Consider the following 17,584-nt stretch of genomic DNA (forward strand, 5'->3'; position numbering starts at 1 on the left):
TCACTATTTATCTTTATACTTATATTTGGTAAAGCCTTTATAAGACTATAAGATCTGAGATTTGTTTGGAATCAAGCAACTGAACAATGAAAAATAAATACAAGTAATTAAAGATTTGGGAAGTAACTCTATTAATAGAAGAAAACATAATGTATTTGTTGTGTAGAAAAGGGTATGTTAACGAGAAACTTACTAATAAGAGTTTCTAGATATCTAAAAGGCATTTGTGACCAGAGTTTTCTTGTTTTCCCAAGCCAATATAAATAGAAACGAAACTAAATTATATGGGGCAGCATACAGTATTCATGAGTAAAATGTAGCTAAGAATTAGCATGGTGCTGATAGAATATTGAGTAACCACTGCATATCAGTAATAAAGGCAGAGACAGAGATAGAGATTAGGAAAGATGTAATATCTTTTACATTAGGAAGCTACATTAGGAAAGATGTAATATCATTTCTCATTCCTTTGCTCTCCAGTGTTTTTCTTAGGGAAATAAACATAAATACACAAATATTTATGTATATGAAGTTCATCCTGCTTTCCAATCTGTAAGTTATGTGAAATTGTCTCTATTTTTAAAGAAGTATAAGAAACTCATAGAGTTTAAGAAGTCTTCCCAATTTCATAAAGAAATTAAGTGGAAGTCAAGGGAGGCAGTTTATGGAGAAAAAATTAAAGCACAAAGCTTGGAGGTAGAAGATCTGAGTTCCAGTGTGGACTTGGGCACTTTCTGTCATTTGACTGTGAAAAAATTACTTCTCAATACTTTATTTGTAAAATAAAACTTAAGAATACACACAAAATTGTTGGAAAGATTAAATAGGCATTGTGTCAGTAGAAACACTTTGAATATGAATATAAATACTTTTTAAAGAATTTATGGAACAACAGACTTCCTTCTTGGCCTATGGTTGAAGGTTAAATTCAAGAAAACTAAATGCTCATGTTTTCAGTCAATAAGACTTTGATCTAAACTTTTAAAACTGCTTCTGAGCAAATGTTTTCATTTGACTACTTCTCATCTTCAAACTCATGCATAGTATAAGTCATTCTTGCCATCTAAAATGTGTCCAATATGGTTCATGATTTGCATTAACTTTGAGAGATTGTAGTCATCTAACAAGGAAAGAAATAATAGTTAGAACATTGGGCATCTTTGAGTGATCACCTACCCAATATTTTCAGAAAGTACTACAAGATGGCCCTTGTGACATACAGGGATGGAGAATTACAGTGAACAATGAACACTACTTACAATTTCAGAGAAGAACAGGACGGATCTTAGGGCCAACAAGTTTAAAATGTCTTTTACCTCTTATTATATGTTACTCATTTTATCACATCCAACTGGAATTATTCTTGCACTTATTATTGAAAGCTTCTAGAAATTTGGAAGAAGCATGTAGACCCAATAATTGATCTGATCATTAGTCACCAAAAAAAAAAAAATGCTTAAGTCATAAATAGCAGCAGAATCCATTGATCATAAATAAAGTAGAAGGGAGACATTACTGAGCAATTTCCACCAAGCAAGATAATTAAAGTCAGAGATGCCGTTTCCTGCTTCCCTGGTATAAACAATGAAGCTGCTCTACTGGCCTCTCCACAGCCTGGATGTCCCAAGGCCACCTCCCTCTTCTTTCCTTCCACATTCTCTAAAGAGGATTCTGGGTCATAAGGGAAGGAAAATTGGTGTAGCTTCTTTCTTGAAACAACTTCAGCTTTCTCTGTGTTTGTATTTGTGACATCTTATTATAAGACGAGCTAACATCTATTATTAATTGATGCACTAATTAAAGCCATACTTGCAGTTTCCATTAGCTTATTCCCTAAATTCTCCAGAGTTGGCTGTCTGGTTTTAATCAAAACCAAATGGTAGTCCAAATTCCCAGCCTGGAGCAGCTAGAAGGAAGTCATTCAGGGGAAGCACAAGAAAGCAGAAAAGATAAACAGATGATAGTTCACAAAATTTGTGACGGATGAAGGATGCAGATACTATGAGCGGCTTTAGAGATGTGATTCAGGAATGCTGCCATGCTAGATGGAAGCAGTTGTAAGTGTTTAATGTCAGCAAGACTCTAATACGATCAAGATGGAGCCTGTCTTCTGCTCCAGCACTGGATTTTTGTAACTGGAGGATTCTGACTAGAGGTCATGTGCTGCTGCATTTGCCATAACACAAACTATTTTAATTCTGTGAAGGATTCTTGTGATCAGAGAGATCTGGAAGAAATCGTTCTATTAACTGGATGCTTGGGATTTTACTTACAGATGGTCTCAGGGACAAATGAAAAGCTGCAGCATTTCCAATTTTAAGTCACGTTCCAAAAAGGTTTTACCATTTAGAAGAATTATGGTATTAAGGCTAAATTCATCTTGCTCTCTTAAAAGATCTTTTGAAATGAGAGCAAGCAAAGGCATTTTGATGAAGCTGTGCATATACATTTAATATAGTGGAAAGGTTGTGGATGGAGAGAGAACTATGTTTTCTTTTTTTCTTTCTGTTTCATAAGCAGTGTGGGATAGAAAAAGCTCTAGGACTTTATGACTCTCCAGCTAATCACCTCAAGAGCTCTGACAAAACTCACTTGAGTTCTGTGTAAAATCAGAACTCCTAAAACGCCCAGGCGGCTGGGCTCTCCCCTCCTCCCCTCTCTTCATACAGCCTTTCTCGCATGCACACTCCTCAGAGGCAGGAAATACTTTCCAGGCAATCTGGGCCTGGTTGTGGAGGCCCCTTTTGCAAAACCTCAGTCTGAATTTAGTAGACAGAAGTCACTGGCAATGCCTTGACAGAATCCTGCCTTAGCTGAGGCTCCCTCCAGCTGCAGAGGGTGTTTGCGTTAGAATCACACACTGCGTGAAACTGCTCACAATAGAGCCATGATCTCAACCACGAAATGGGAACTTAGATTTTGGAGAAACCAACGGGGGACGGACTTCTTTCCTAGCCTGAGTGTTGAGCAGTGTCATGCCTTGGCGTTTCAGCTCCTCGTTGTCTAGGTAAGACGCTATGGACTATCTTTATGCTTTGAGGCGGTCTTTGAAGAGAGAGAAAGATTGAGATAAATGTTAGCATCTTGCCCTGAGTTGGTGACTTCCTAGGTTTTAGAGCAAAGCCATAAAATCAGAAGTGGAAAATGTTTGATAAGTAGAAAATTGTGAGTCAATTCGTTTTAGCAAACTGTCAGTTCTAAAATAGACTCCATATAGATTTAACTGTTTTCCTCCATAAAGTAAGATTTTATTTTTATCCCTTGTCATGTTTAACTTATTTATTAATTGAGCTGTCAGATCAGTTTTCCTATTTCTTGGCACAACGTGAAACAAATACATTTTCTCACACATCAGTGTGAGGTGTAAATGAATTCCTACCCTACCTTCCTGTGCCAAGAGGGAGAGTAGAAAGCACCCGAGTGACTTTTGCTTAATAATCAGTCTCCAAAGAGTATTTTGTGTCTCATTTAAAACTACGAAGATTGAATTTATTATTATTTTACCCAAGCCAGTTTCAACCATATGTCAAGCTTCTCCTGCACAGCTTAAAAGGTTCATTTTTTTAAAAAAGTAAACACGTGAAATTTCAGGAATTATTTCTCTCCTAAGTAGTATTTAATCTGAGTTTTGGAAATTTAAGTGTCAGAATCGAATTTAGTTTACATTAATTTTCTTGGATTCACTGCTTAGGTCACATTTTGTGTAATATTTTGAATAACTGAAGTCAATCTCAATGACACTGACACTCATTATAACTCTTTTAAGGCAGTCAGAAATCACTCCAGTCATATGGAAACTGTTTGTGTCCTTACTTTATGTAATTGTAAAATTACATTTCCACCTGACTGTAGTCTCTTTAAGGTAATCTTAAATGTTTAAATGTACAATATATTAGGAAAGAACTTTAGTAATGACTGAAAAAGTATGGACTTATAATGCATAAGATACTGTTGTATTTCTGAATATTTATAATAAAAATCATCATTTTCCAGAAATAAAATGGTACATAAAGGGAAGAAATATTCATGTACATTTTCAAATCTATTAGATGAACACAAAATATACTAAGTGAAAGATGGAGAGCTATTTTGACAGTTGAATCATAAGAAATCAAGTAAGTGTTTTCTTTATAAGTTTTTATTTAGTACAAGGTGACCATCTGCTATATTAGCTATTCTCAAATTTTATACTAGAATAACTTATATTGATACATTTTAACTATTCAGTGACAATTTGTGTTAAAACTCCTTAAATATGAGAAAAAGAATCCACTTTTTATATATGTGAAAGATAAAATACTGACTTACCTAAATTATGATTTAATTAAAATCTCCAAATGGAATTTCAGGGAAGGAAAGAACGTAAAAGATCGTCTCCGCTAACACTGTCTTGAGCTTGCCTACAAGAAGCTGAGAAATGGGATTTAAAAGTGACCTGTCCAAGGTCACACCTCTAGCTAGCAGAAGAGATGACAGCAGAGCCACAGTGCCCTGATTCATAATTCATGTATCTTTTTATCCCATCATCCTGCCTTCCAATAATAATTATGCATAATGAAGTATGAACATGTCCAGTAGAAGGGTGCTTTACAGACAGAAAATTGGAGATCCTCTTATTTAAAAAAAAAAAAAAAAAAGAGTAAAGCTGTCACAGTGTTACTTATATGGGAAAAAAATCATAACTTTAAAAAAAATCAAATTAGTATGCCTACAACAAACACTTTACAGTCGTAACTTGCTTTATGACTATTTTATTATATTTGATATTTATGTCAAAATCAATCCATATTTTAATAATTATATTAATCTGGTGTTTCTTTAAAAATAGGGCTAGAAAATAACTTTTCTAATTTATATCCTTGTACTCAAATGATCATAATAAAACTATCCCAACCAATGACTTTCAGAGGCAATTTTACAGTAACCCCCCCCAGACATCCTTTCTTCTATCTAGCCTAAATCATTGTTGCTGTAGCTTATTTCCAATTCTATGTTCTATTTCACTACATATATAAAAAGCCTAAGTTGATATATAAAAAAGTTTACATTTCTCCAGCATGTTTTCAATCCCTTAATTGATTTGTATATCTACTCTAAGCCTTCTACAAAGTCATTCAGTTGTAGAATGCAGAATTTTTATAGTATATAAATAAATGTCTGAGCAATGTGGTATAAAATGGGAGCGTTGGCTATTTCACCTGCATCATACTTCATAAATGACAACATTTGTTGCTGTGTGTGCTGAAGCAGTATACCTTCTGAGACAAGACCCTTTCTCATAAACATAACACATTCCATTTCTAGTAGCTGCCATTTCTTTAGAGAGAATGTGTCATGATGCGCTTTTTTTCCATTTTCATGACCAGATTGAGTTTCCTGATGTTATTTCTACTTAAAAGATATACTATTCAACACTTCCTTTCAATGTCACCACACTCTACATTATTGGAATGGGAAATAAGTGGAATGAAGTGGTGGCTCTTATAGCTGACTGCATGATTCCTAGAAGGCCTAGTGAAAAAGGGCACATCACTTCATTTTCTTCATAAGGGCATTATAATTTTAAAAAGAGAATTTTTCTGTCTCCGTCTATACCTACCCATACTGTATAACTCACTACAAATACTTATGGGATGGTTTAATCTTATTCATAGAGGTTTAGGTCTTACCGGCTTAAAATAGGTCAAAAATGGATCATTTGAAATTCATCTTCTGTTTGTATTTTATTGGTTTCCTCTTGAAAAATGAGTGATGTCAGTGTTATATGAGAATCACTCTTTAAAAACTATTACAGTATGGCAAAGTTCCAAATGACCAAGATCTAGATCAAGGATGTTATTATCAAAACAGAGACATGTCAAGAATTACACATGAGAATTGGAAGAGGACAAGGGAACACCGAAAACTTTCAGATTTGAGGGAAGGAGTGTGAATATTGGGCCTGCCTTCCCCACACGAAAGATAAGCGCCTTGCATAAACAACATAGACCAAACAGAGTTACAGAGAAGAATGACTCTTGATTGACTTTGGTATGATAGAGAAATACAGTGTTTACTTCTATGGTTCTGTTTTGGCTTTAAACTGATAGTTTATAGAGTTTTGAGAAATAAATGGGCAATTTTTAAGAAAGTTAAACAGAATAATAATGAATAAACTAGGATCTTGAGACCCCGTTTAAAAAGATTGTTAGTTTTGATTCAGTGGATTACAGAGTATGTAAATGAACTTTAAAAGATTAAACAGTGACTTCAATGCCAAAAAAAAATCTGAAAGATAATATAAACAGCATGCTTATGAACTTGCTCATTAATTGAGATAAATGGATGGAAAAGACAATTGTATGTGTGAAAAGGTTGTTTCTGTATTAGCTTGAAATAACAAAGTGTTTTAGCAATGCAATTCAGAGAAAAAATCAGCCCTGTTAATGGAAATGAGATAGAAAGGAAGTAGGAAGATCAAACAGCAAGTTTAGATACTCAATTAGTGTTTCTTTTATTCCCAGCAATTAGCAAAATAATTAGCATTTCAGGAATTATCAACGCTTATTTGTCAACAAATGTTTGTGAAATGAATGGTAGGAAAAGCGAAGGAAAAAAAAAAAAAGGAAAACCAGGGTTGAGGAATGGTAATGTGTGGGAGTTGGACTTCTTTCTTATTTTCCAGACATCCTGTAATAATAGAATAATAATTTTTAAAGGGGAAGGAAAGTAAGAGGTTGGAAAGAGTCATCAGAGCCTGAGGCCAGAGGTTAACAACACTCTCATTAGATGACATTTCAAGTTCATTAAGCACCAGAAGGAAGCATAGGCATCCAGAAATGGTTTGAAATTAAAAGTTACATGAGGCCAGTGAGAACAGAGCACTAGCGAATTTTCCACAATTTAAATGGGGTGGTGTACTGAAAAAAATAATGGGCAAAGTCAGAAAACTGGCTCTGATTTCCTCTTTACCACTTGAAGCTCTGTGATTTGATGCTTGCCCCATAACTACTTTGAGTGTCTGCTTTTTATTAGTAAAGTATGGGATTTCCAGTTCATGTTGAGCATCAGATGAGATTTGGTATGTGCAAATTGTTTTGCATACGGTATAATCAGCAAGTCCTTGTTTAAAAAGGCATAGGTCAATTCATCAAGAAAGAATATGGGAGGCCGAGGTGGTCGGCTCACTGGAGGTCAAGAATTCGAGACCAGCCTGACCAACATGGTGAAACCCTGTCTCTACTGAAAATACAAAAACTTTAGCCAGGTGTGATAGCAGGCACCTGTAATCCCAGCTACGCGGGAGGCTGAGGCAGGAGATCACTTGAGTCTGGGAGGCGGAGGTTGCAGTGAGCCAAGACTGCGCCATTGCACTCCAGACTGGGCAACAAGAGCAAAACTTCATCTCAGAAAAAAAAAAAAAAAAAAAGAATAAAGAATAGTTGTGTTTCACTCACATTTTGTTCTAATCGCTCATCTCTACTGAAATATCACGGCCGGGCGCGGTGGCTCAAGCCTGTAATCCCAGCACTTTGGGAGGCCGAGACGGGCGGATCACAAGGTCAGGAGATCGAGACCATCCTGGCTAACACGGCGAAACCCCGTCTCTACTAAAAACACAAAAAATTAGCCGGGCGAGGTGGCGGCGCCTGTGGTCCCAGCTACTCGGGAGGCTGAGGCAGGAGAATGGCGTGAACCCGGGAGGCGGAGCTTGCAGTGAGCTGAGATCTGGCCACTGCACTCCAGCCTGGGCGACAGAGCGAGACTCCGTCTCAAAAAAAAAAAAAAAAAAAGAAAAGAAATATCACGGACATAGAAGAAAGAGATAGTTTCAGCTCATACTCAGCCCTGGATTCTGCAGCTAAGATCAGTCGAAAGCTAAAGGAGTCATCATCATTATCACCATCACCACCATCATGACCAAGTGACTTTACATCTAGTGAGTGCTTGAAATGTACCATGGACTAAGTGTTCTACATATATTATAATCTATTATTATTAACTCATTATCATTTTCCCCTCAACAGTTTTTTCATTCCCACCATAGAACTGAGAAAACTGAGGTATGTAGAATTTAGGTAACTAACCCTAATCACCAGGGAAAAAAAAAAAGTTATTTCACAGATATCCTTACAAAAATGGGAGAGAATTCCTGCCCACCAGTATGAATTTGACACTGAGCTAGTTACTTAGTCCTGCCAAAGTTCTTCCCTATCAAATTAGAGCAATAATGGTATCTGTTTCATACAATATTTGTATTACTACTAAAGGAGATAGCTTCTAAGTAACACACCAAATACAGTACTTAGTCCATAATAAGTGCTTAATTAATTGAAGGGGTTTTTTTTACTATTATAATTGTCATTGTAAGTTTCTAATGCACTTAATATTTCTTAGGTATTAAGAAAAACACTTGTTGATAAAAATAAGCTCAAACATTTACAGTTAGATGACAAAATTAAGATGAGATGATAGAAATGTATGGAAGACGGCCGGGCGCGGTGGCTCAAGCCTGTAATCCCAGCACTCTGGGAGGCCGAGACGGGCGGATCACGAAGTCAGGAGATCGAGACCATCCTGGCTAACACGGTGAAACCCCATCTCTACTAAAAAATACAAAAAACTAGCCGGGCGTGGTGGCGGGCGCCTGTAGTCCCAGCTACTTGGGAGGCTGAGGCAGGAGAATGGCGTAAACCCGGGAGGCGGAGCTTGCAGTGAGCTGAGATCCGGCCACTGCACTCCAGCCTGGGCGACGGAGCGAGACTCCGTCTCAAAAAAATAAAAGAAATGTATGGAAGACAAAAGTTGATAGCAGAGGCCCAAATGGGATACCAAGCTCACAGAAGTAATTAAGTCCCTAATGACATCTTGTTCCTAATTTCAGTGAAAATTGTGCTTATGGAATGACTAAAAATGTAATTCCCTACTGTCAACTTGCTATCTGAGCACCTGTGTTGATGTAGCTATATCTGTTATTTATACTTAGTGATTACTGTGTCTACTGTTGGAGTGTTCTTAGAAATGATAGCAAAGCTAAAAATAAAGTGACCACTTAAACAAAACCACATCTCACCATGATGATGATAAAACATTATAATCTGTGTTCCTTGTTGAATAAAAATATCTTTTTATAATAAGGCAAACCACATTTCAATCATACTGCTTTGCCATCAATAATAAAAAGGTCAGCCACACATTTAACACCAAATTTAACCCTAAGCTACTTCCTGTTACATGAAAAATTTCAAGTGAAACAAGCTCAGAAGAAAGGCAATACTTTTCTTTATTGTAAGAGATTCTACAGAAAAGAAATATTGTGCCCAAAAAGATAATTATTCATTAATGAATTTATTTGCAGAATTAATCTAAGGTACAATGTATTTGTAAATGCCCAAATTATTCTATATAGAATCAAACACTACTATTAAGAAGATTGCATACTTAAAAAAAAATAAAACATGGAGATCCAAATAAAACATAGATACTTAGAAATTGCTACATCCATAAAGCAATATTGTCCCTCATGGCTGTGTTAATTCTGGTATCTCCTAGAAACCAATGTCCCCAGAAAGATCTCAGTGATATCAGGAAAATATCATAAAATATTCCCAGTTTCCTCAAATTACATGTGTGTTGCTTAAGAAAATGTTAAAAGAATCTCCAAATCTGGCTGACTTGAGCCATAAAGTGGGTGGTAAGTCAAACGCTGCCAGTATCTGGTCTCCTCTGCAAGAAAATTAGACACTACTGGAAGTGACATTAAATAGCAGCAACCTGGATATAAAAATAGAGCACCACTGAAATAATAGCTTGCAATTTTGCAACACCCTGCTCTTTTCTCAGGAGCTGACTTCTAGTGGATTGAAAGAGTTAACTTTCAAATTTGCCTGAATCACTGAGGGCTAAGAATGAGAAAAAAAAAAAAAGTATTTTAAGTTCAGTAAAAACTCAGATATACCTAAAACTTGGTCAACAATAAAATAGTATTTTTCAGTTGGGTACCTATTTCTTCATTTATCTTCTAAAGACCAAAATTGATGGAACGTTGGATGTGTCTTTTGGAAAAAGTGATATACTCCTTATTCCCCTTACTTGGCTCATTATAGATGACTTATTCTTTTTTTTTTTTTTTTTTTTTTTTTTTTTTTTTTTTTTTTTTTGAGACGGAGTCTTGCTCTGTAGCCCGGGCTGGAGTGCAGTGGCCGGATCTCAGCTCACTGCAAGCTCCGCCTCCCGGGTTTACGCCATTCTCCTGCCTCAGCCTCCCAAGTAGCTGGGACTACAGGCGCCCGCCACCTCGCCCGGCTAGTTTTTTGTATTTTTAGTAGAGACGGGGTTTCACGGTGTTAGCCAGGATGGTCTCGATCTCCTGACCTCGCGATCCGCCCGTCTCGGCCTCCCAAAGTGCTGGGATTACAGGCTTGAGCCACCGCGCCCGGCCAACTTATTCTTTAATTTAGTAAAGTTTTTGATGCTTTCCAAACATCAAAAGACATGGAAGCTATTTCATATATAATATTTTAATCTTCATAAAGCAATTTGCCAATAAAAATTTTAACAGGGATTCATGTTTTCCACTAACATGTAATGAGGTATAACAAGTAAATTCCAGCATTAAACAAAGTATGTAAAAGTAGATGAATAATGATTTTGTGTGGGATTCAAACACATATTGCTACTAAAGAAAGACAATCTGCATGAAATCGTATGGAGGTAAATTCTTCATTATGTTTTTAAAGGTTTATCCACCCACAGTCTAATTCTAGTCTTGTCTAATTTAGATTAGGTAACATGAATATTTTAAAGGAAAAACACTCCTTGTTTTTTATTGAAAGTTGACTGTCTGGACTAGACTCATAGAAATGCTTTTTAAAAATGTGATCTTAAGGTTTCTGCTATTTGTTTGTGACTTTACATAAAGGAATTAAGAAACATAATATCTTCCCTGGGCTTTCTTGCTGCTCCTAAGCATATGTCAGTTCAGTTTGGCAATAAAGAGCATCCTTCTTCATCGATCATTGAGCTGTGTGCCAGTGGGAAGGCGCCCAAATGTATACAATGTAGTTTGCTTGGTAATTTGTTTTTTGACATTAAGAAAATGGGTTTCATTTTGGCTTCCACAAATGCTCTTTGTAATGAAGATTTACTTTGAGTTGAAGAACTACATTAAGTTGTGGTCCTGTGATCATGTCTGTTCACAGGTTGTTGATTGTCTTTTCTAGTTGCCTAATTCAATTAAGTAAGTGTTTTCGGGGCACATATGATGTACAAGTGTGACTCCCCAAGAGTAGGCTAAGATACAGTAAGATTTCATATCATTAGAGGATGTTCAGGTTTCCAGTGTACGCATCTTACCAAGGTGACCCTCACCACATAGCAACAAAATACGCCAAATGTAGAGGTGTCTTCTTGGTTCATATGCCAAGAGAGCATTTTAGAAAGTATAAGTTATGTTTAATTAACATGAGATTATTTTCCTTATATCTTCTCTTTCTTTCCACAGTAACTAAGCACATGCTATGTGATAACTGTTTTTATATGTGTGTGTATATTTATATACATACATATGCACACATATATATTTGTGTGTATATGTCTGTATGTATATATGTGTGTATATATATACATATGTGTGTATGTGTCTGTGTGTGTGTGTCCGTATGTGTATGTGTATAAAGCAGTAGGTGGCCGAGAACGTGACCTAGAAATTTAACAGGCAATGGCTAATCAGAATCAAAAACTCTAAGGGAAACCAGAAGTAATTCTAGCTATCTAAGGAAAAAGTAAAAAAGAAAAGTAAAGTGGCTGTACCGTTATGTCTTTATTTTCCCTTCCATTAAATATTCAGAATATTTAATAGAATATCCTAGAGTCAATCATGCCTTCACTTATTTATATTGATATATATATGTATACACACACACACACTCACAACCCAGAAGTCAATAGCGTGTTCATTTATATGTGTGTATGTGTGTTTACATATACATATTTATGTGTGCATGTATCTGTATACATATGTGTATATATGTGTGTATACATATATTTATATATAATTTATTTATCTATAAATATATAAATATATAAATAAATTATATATAAATATATATATACACACACACATTTATATATATCACACGTATTCTCAAAGGACAAAACAAGATACCTGCATTTGATGGGATGAATACAAAAGTTGCTATCTTTCCAAGTACTGTGAGTGAGGTATTCAGGAAAAGTGGGAATTTGAGTGAGAATTCCCATTCATGTGCATTTGCTAATGTAATGCTATTTATATGCTATTTTATGTATCTTAAACTTCTATTCAAATAACATTTTAGGAAAACTATGGCTTAGACAATTCCTAAGAATACCTGTTCCAAATTTCAGGAATTCCCCAGGAGAGTAGGGGAAGGAAAGGACACTCTGAAGGAACTGACCTAAGAATCTCATAGAAATTGCACTGATATTGGTGACATAAATATTCAAACTGGCACCTTTTCTTTGCTACATACATGAGACTGGTGTTTGTGTAATTGCGAGGGGATGGTGTGGGGAGTGGGAAGGGGCAAAAGGAATGGTTTGGTACCGCCGGACATATTGTAGAAGAACTGCAGTCATGTTTATGCATCAACTCAATCTTTAATTACTGCTGTAGAACATTTAAAAATTTAAAATATTTTTAGCATGAATTCTGAAATCCAGAGATAAAACTTTCTTAGCAAATGGCACACAAAATCATAATACTTTAAATTATTTTTAGCTATGTCTTCTGATATTTAACTCTGCATTTCTAAACAATATGATTGTACTATGATTTTTTTTTTCTATTTTAGACATTATCTCTTAACTTCCTGCTATAGAAAGTGACTATCTCCCTTAAATTATTTTCCCTGCTGTCCCTAACCTCACTCCTTACAGAATCCTATGCACTGAAAATCATTGCTTCAAATGTTTTGGTTAATTTAATGTTTACTATTTGCATTATTTTGACTACATGAAAAAAAATAGCCACAACTTATGGAGTGTGCTATACTTATATTTTCCTTCTTGTAAAACCATTTTTCCTGGGGTTGATAATTGATATCCCTAATGTTCTCAATAACTATTAATAATTCTTCCATCCAAATTGCTTGACATTATTATAAAATTCCTCTCAATATGTCATATATAATTGATTATTTCCCTTTTTTAAGAGACATCTCCCAGAGAGAACTTCAGGATTTATGTGAAATGATTTACCCATGGACTTGGTACACAACTTTTATCCTGAAAATTCTGTTCCATCCTCACTTGTGCTGAATTCTTGGCTTCCTTTTGCCATGTCTTTCCTGCTGTGTTTATTTTTTAATTTGGGGGTAGCTATCTCTTCAGTAGCTTTTGAGAAGAGGTTAAAAATAAAACTAAGACTTATCACATAATTTTAAGGCCGACATAATTTCCCATCCACATTTTGAAGTCATATTTGCCTGTCATCTTCTCTGCACTGTTACTTTTGAGAAATCTGATACAATTGATTCCCAACTCCTAATGCATAATCTCTTTTTCTCTTTCTCTGATTACATTTAGAACCATTTGCTTGTCTCCTAAATCTGAAAATTCACAACGATATTTCTTACGTGGTCAATTTTTCTTTCTGGTACCATTGCATCCTCATGAGTTCCCTTCAATCTGAAGACTTGAATCATTTGTTATGGGACACACGCTAAAACTGTTTTCTTTGAAAAATTTCTTCTCTTAATGTTCTCTGAGGGCTGGGCATGGTGACTCATGCCTGTAATCCCAGCACTTTGGGAGGCCGAGGCAGGCGGATCACCTGAGGTCAGGAGTTTGAGACCAGCCTGACCAACATGGAGAAAGTAAAAATTAAAAAATTAGCCTGGCGTGGTGGCACATGCCTGGAATCCCAGCTACTCAGGAGGCTGAGGCAGGAGAATCGCTTGAACCCAGGACATGGAGGTTGCAGTGAGCCCAGATAGCACCATTGCACTCCAGCCTGGGCAACAAGAGTGAAACCCCATCTAAAAAACAAACAAACAAAAAACACAAAAAAACAACAACAAAAAACCTGTTCTCTGAAATGCTTCTGATACATGTTCCCCTCCAAGGTACCAGTGAGTTTTCAAGTTGCAAGCAATTCCCTGGAGTTTATTGTTTCCTCTGCTATCTTTTCCAAAAAGGTAATTCTAGAATAGTAGAAATCTGAAGCCAGAAAGAAAGGAAGTTTTCTTCCATCCAGTAGGAAACTGTACCTCAAATACCATTTGACTTGAACGTTCTGGAGGCAGAAAATTTACCACAGAGGATCTCATTCAGACATGTTCGCCTCCGTGAAGCCCTAGCTGACATATCCACCATCCCCTGAGCCACCAAGAAAGGAAGGGAGGGAGGAAGGGAGGGAGGGAGGGAGGGAGGGAGGGAGGGAGGGAGGGAGGGAGGGGAAAAAAAGGAAAGGAGGGGAAGGGAGAGAAGGAGGAGGGAAGGAAAGGAAAGGATAATGAGAAGGGAAGGGAGGGAAAGGAAATTAATGAGCCTCTACTTGGTATTCATACCCCTACCAATGATATTGTGGCCATGATAGAACTTTAACTTTAGAACTATTATCTTTGTCTACAGGAGTTTCTCCCACAAAATTGTAAGCTTTAGTAGCAGAGGTAGAATATATAATTTAGGTTTATATTCCTAATGTTTAGCCAAGTTTCTGCCACTCACTGGGTACTGAATAAATGCTTGATGAATAGTGACTATGATCTAACTACTGTTAGTTCTGCAGACTGCACACTTGATATCAGCCAGTGGTACTTCATCTGCACCTTGCTCTCTCAGGCTATAGAATCAGCAGTAGTAATTATTATCAAGTTCTTCTTTTCTTTTTATTTATTTATTTATTTATTTATTTATTTATTATTATACTTTAAGTTGTAGGGTACATGTGCATAACGTGCAGGTTTGTTACATATGTATACTTGTGCCATGTTGGTGTGCTGCACCCATCAACTCGTCATTTACATCAGGTATAACTCCCAATGCAATCCCTCCCCCCTCCCCCCTCCCCATGATAGGCCCCGGTGTGTGATGTTCCCCTTCCTGAGTCCAAGTGATCTCATTGTTCAGTTCCCACCTATGAGTGAGAACATGCGGTGTTTGGTTTTCTGTTCTTGTGATAGTTTGCTAAGAATGATGGTTTCCAGCTGCATCCATGTCCCTACAAAGGACACAAACTGATCCTTTTTGATGGCTGCATAGTATTCCATGGTGTATATGTGCCACATTTTCTTAATCCAATCTGTCACTGATGGACATTTGGGTTGATTCCAAGTCTTTGCTATTGTGAATAGTGCTGCAATAAACATACGTGTGCATGTGCCTTTATAGCAGCATAATTCATAATCCTTTGGGTATATACCCAGTAATGGGATGGCTGGGTCATATGGTACATCTAGTTCTAGATCCTTGAGGAATCGCCATACTGTTTTCCATAATGGTTGAACTAGTTTACAACCCCACCAACAGTGTAAAAGTGTTCCTATTTCTCCACATCCTCTCCAGCACCTGTTGTTTCCTGACTTTTTAATGATCGCCATTCTAACTGGTGTGAGATGGTATCTCATTGTGGTTTTGATTTGCATTTCTCTGATGGCCAGTGATGATGAGCATTTTTTCATGTGTCTGTTGGCTGTATGAATGTCTTCTTTTGAGAAATGTCTGTTCATATCCTTTGCCCACTTTTTGATGGGGTTGTTTGTTTTTTTCTTGTAAATTTGTTGGAGTTCTTTGTAGGATCTGGATATTAGCCCTTTGTTAGATGAGTAGATTGCAAAAATTTTCTCCCATTCTGTAGGTTGCCTGTTCACTCTGATGGTAGTTTCTTTTGCTGTGCAGAAGCTCTTTAGTTTAATGAGATCCCATTTGTCAATTTTGGCTTTTGCTGCCGTTGCTTTTGGTGTTTTAGACATGAAGTCTTTGCCCATGCCTATGTCCTGAATGGTACTACCTAGGTTTTCCTCTAGGATTTTTATGGTATTAGGTCTAACATTTAAGTCTCTAATCCATCTTGAATTAATTTTCGTATAAGGAGTAAGGAAAGGATCCAGTTTCAGCTTTCTACTTATGGCTAGCCAATTTTCCCAGCACCATTTATTAAATAGGGAATCCTTTCCCCATTTCTTGTTTCTCTCAGGTTTGTCAAAGATCAGATGGCTGTAGATGTGTGGTATTATTTCTGAGGACTCTGTTCTGTTCCATTGGTCTATATCTCTGTTTTGGTACCAGTACCATGCTGTTTTGGTTACTGTAGCCTTGTAGTATAGTTTGAAGTCAGGTAGCGTGATGCCTCCAGCTTTGTTCTTTTGACTTAGGATTGTCTTGGAGATGCGGGCTCTTTTTTGGTTCCATATGAACTTTAAAGCAGTTTTTTCCAATTCTGTGAAGAAACTCGTTGGTAGCTTGATGGGGATGGCATTGAGTCTATAAATTACCTTGGGCAGTATGGCCATTTTCACGATATTGATTCTTCCTATCCATGAGCATGGTATGTTCTTCCATTTGTTTGTGTCCTCTTTGATTTCACTGAGCAGTGGTTTGTAGTTCTCCTTGAAGAGGTCCTTTACATCCCTTGTAAGTTGGATTCCTAGGTATTTGATTCTCTTTGAAGCAATTGTGAATGGAAGTTCATTCCTGATTTGGCTCTCTGTTTGTCTGTTACTGGTGTATAAGAATGCTTGTGATTTTTGCACATTAATTTTGTATCCTGAGACTTTGCTGAAGTTGCTTATCAGCTTAAGGAGATTTTGGGCTGAGATGATGGGGTTTTCTAAATATACAATCATGTCATCTGCAAACAGGGACAATTTGACTTCTTTTCTAAGAACAATTGGCAGGGCAAATTATAAGCTGGTCTTCTATTTCAGAGACAAGTTCAAGATAGAGCATGATCGTTTGATATCAAATATAGATCAGTGATTCTCAAACTAGAATGTCTCCAATTGTTAAATAGGGTAACATTTAATTTGCTTAATTGATGATGATGATGATATTATTATTATTATTATTTTGCTCTATCACCCAGGCAAGAGTGCAGTGGTGTAATCATGGCTTACTGCAGCCTTGACCTCCTGGGCTCAAGCAATCCTCCCACCTCAGCCTCCCAAGTTGCTGGGTCTAAAGGTGCATGCTACCAGTCCCAGCTAATGTTTGTATGTTTTGTTGAAACATCATCTCCCTGTGTTACCCAGGCTGGTCTGAAACTCCTGGCTCAAGTGATCTGCACACCTCAGCCTCCCAAAATGCTGGGATTATAGGTGTGAGCCATCGTGCCCAGTAATTTTGTTTAATTTTAATGTGTATATTGTATGCCATAAAATTCTTATGTTAAGCCTTGGTGCTACAAAATTAATGCAAACAATGAATTCAAAATCATACACTAATATCTCAAATTTGGAAATTTCACAAGTATTTTCCAGAATCACTGCATCATTAGAAGTACATACAGTCTCTTGTAATGTTAATGTCACGGTGCTTGAACACATGAATTTAAGAAGTGAAAAATCCCCATGGAAATTCACTTCATAAAACCAACATCCTGAAATGACCTACAGTTTTCCAGATC

General features: G+C 36.6%; 1 protein-coding gene across 7 annotated transcripts in view; it reads left to right on the forward strand.

The window, feature by feature from the left end:
• Positions 1 to 17,584, forward strand: part of LOC105491127 (DLC1 Rho GTPase activating protein) — a 520,902-nt gene that overhangs the window by 90,278 nt on the left and 413,040 nt on the right. The window contains exon 1 of one of the 7 annotated variants that reach the window (XM_071068616.1): positions 2,680 to 3,007. The exons of 5 other annotated variants lie outside the window; for them this stretch is intronic. The gene's annotated coding sequence lies outside the window, so the exon portion shown is untranslated. Of the gene's footprint in view, positions 1 to 2,679; positions 3,008 to 4,098; positions 4,116 to 17,584 lie in introns of those variants that run through there. One more of the 7 variants, XM_071068620.1, reaches the window with a different exon arrangement.

The sequence above is a fragment of the Macaca nemestrina genome, chromosome 8 (genome assembly GCF_043159975.1).
Source record: "Macaca nemestrina isolate mMacNem1 chromosome 8, mMacNem.hap1, whole genome shotgun sequence".
NCBI classification, from domain to species: domain Eukaryota; kingdom Metazoa; phylum Chordata; class Mammalia; order Primates; family Cercopithecidae; genus Macaca; species Macaca nemestrina.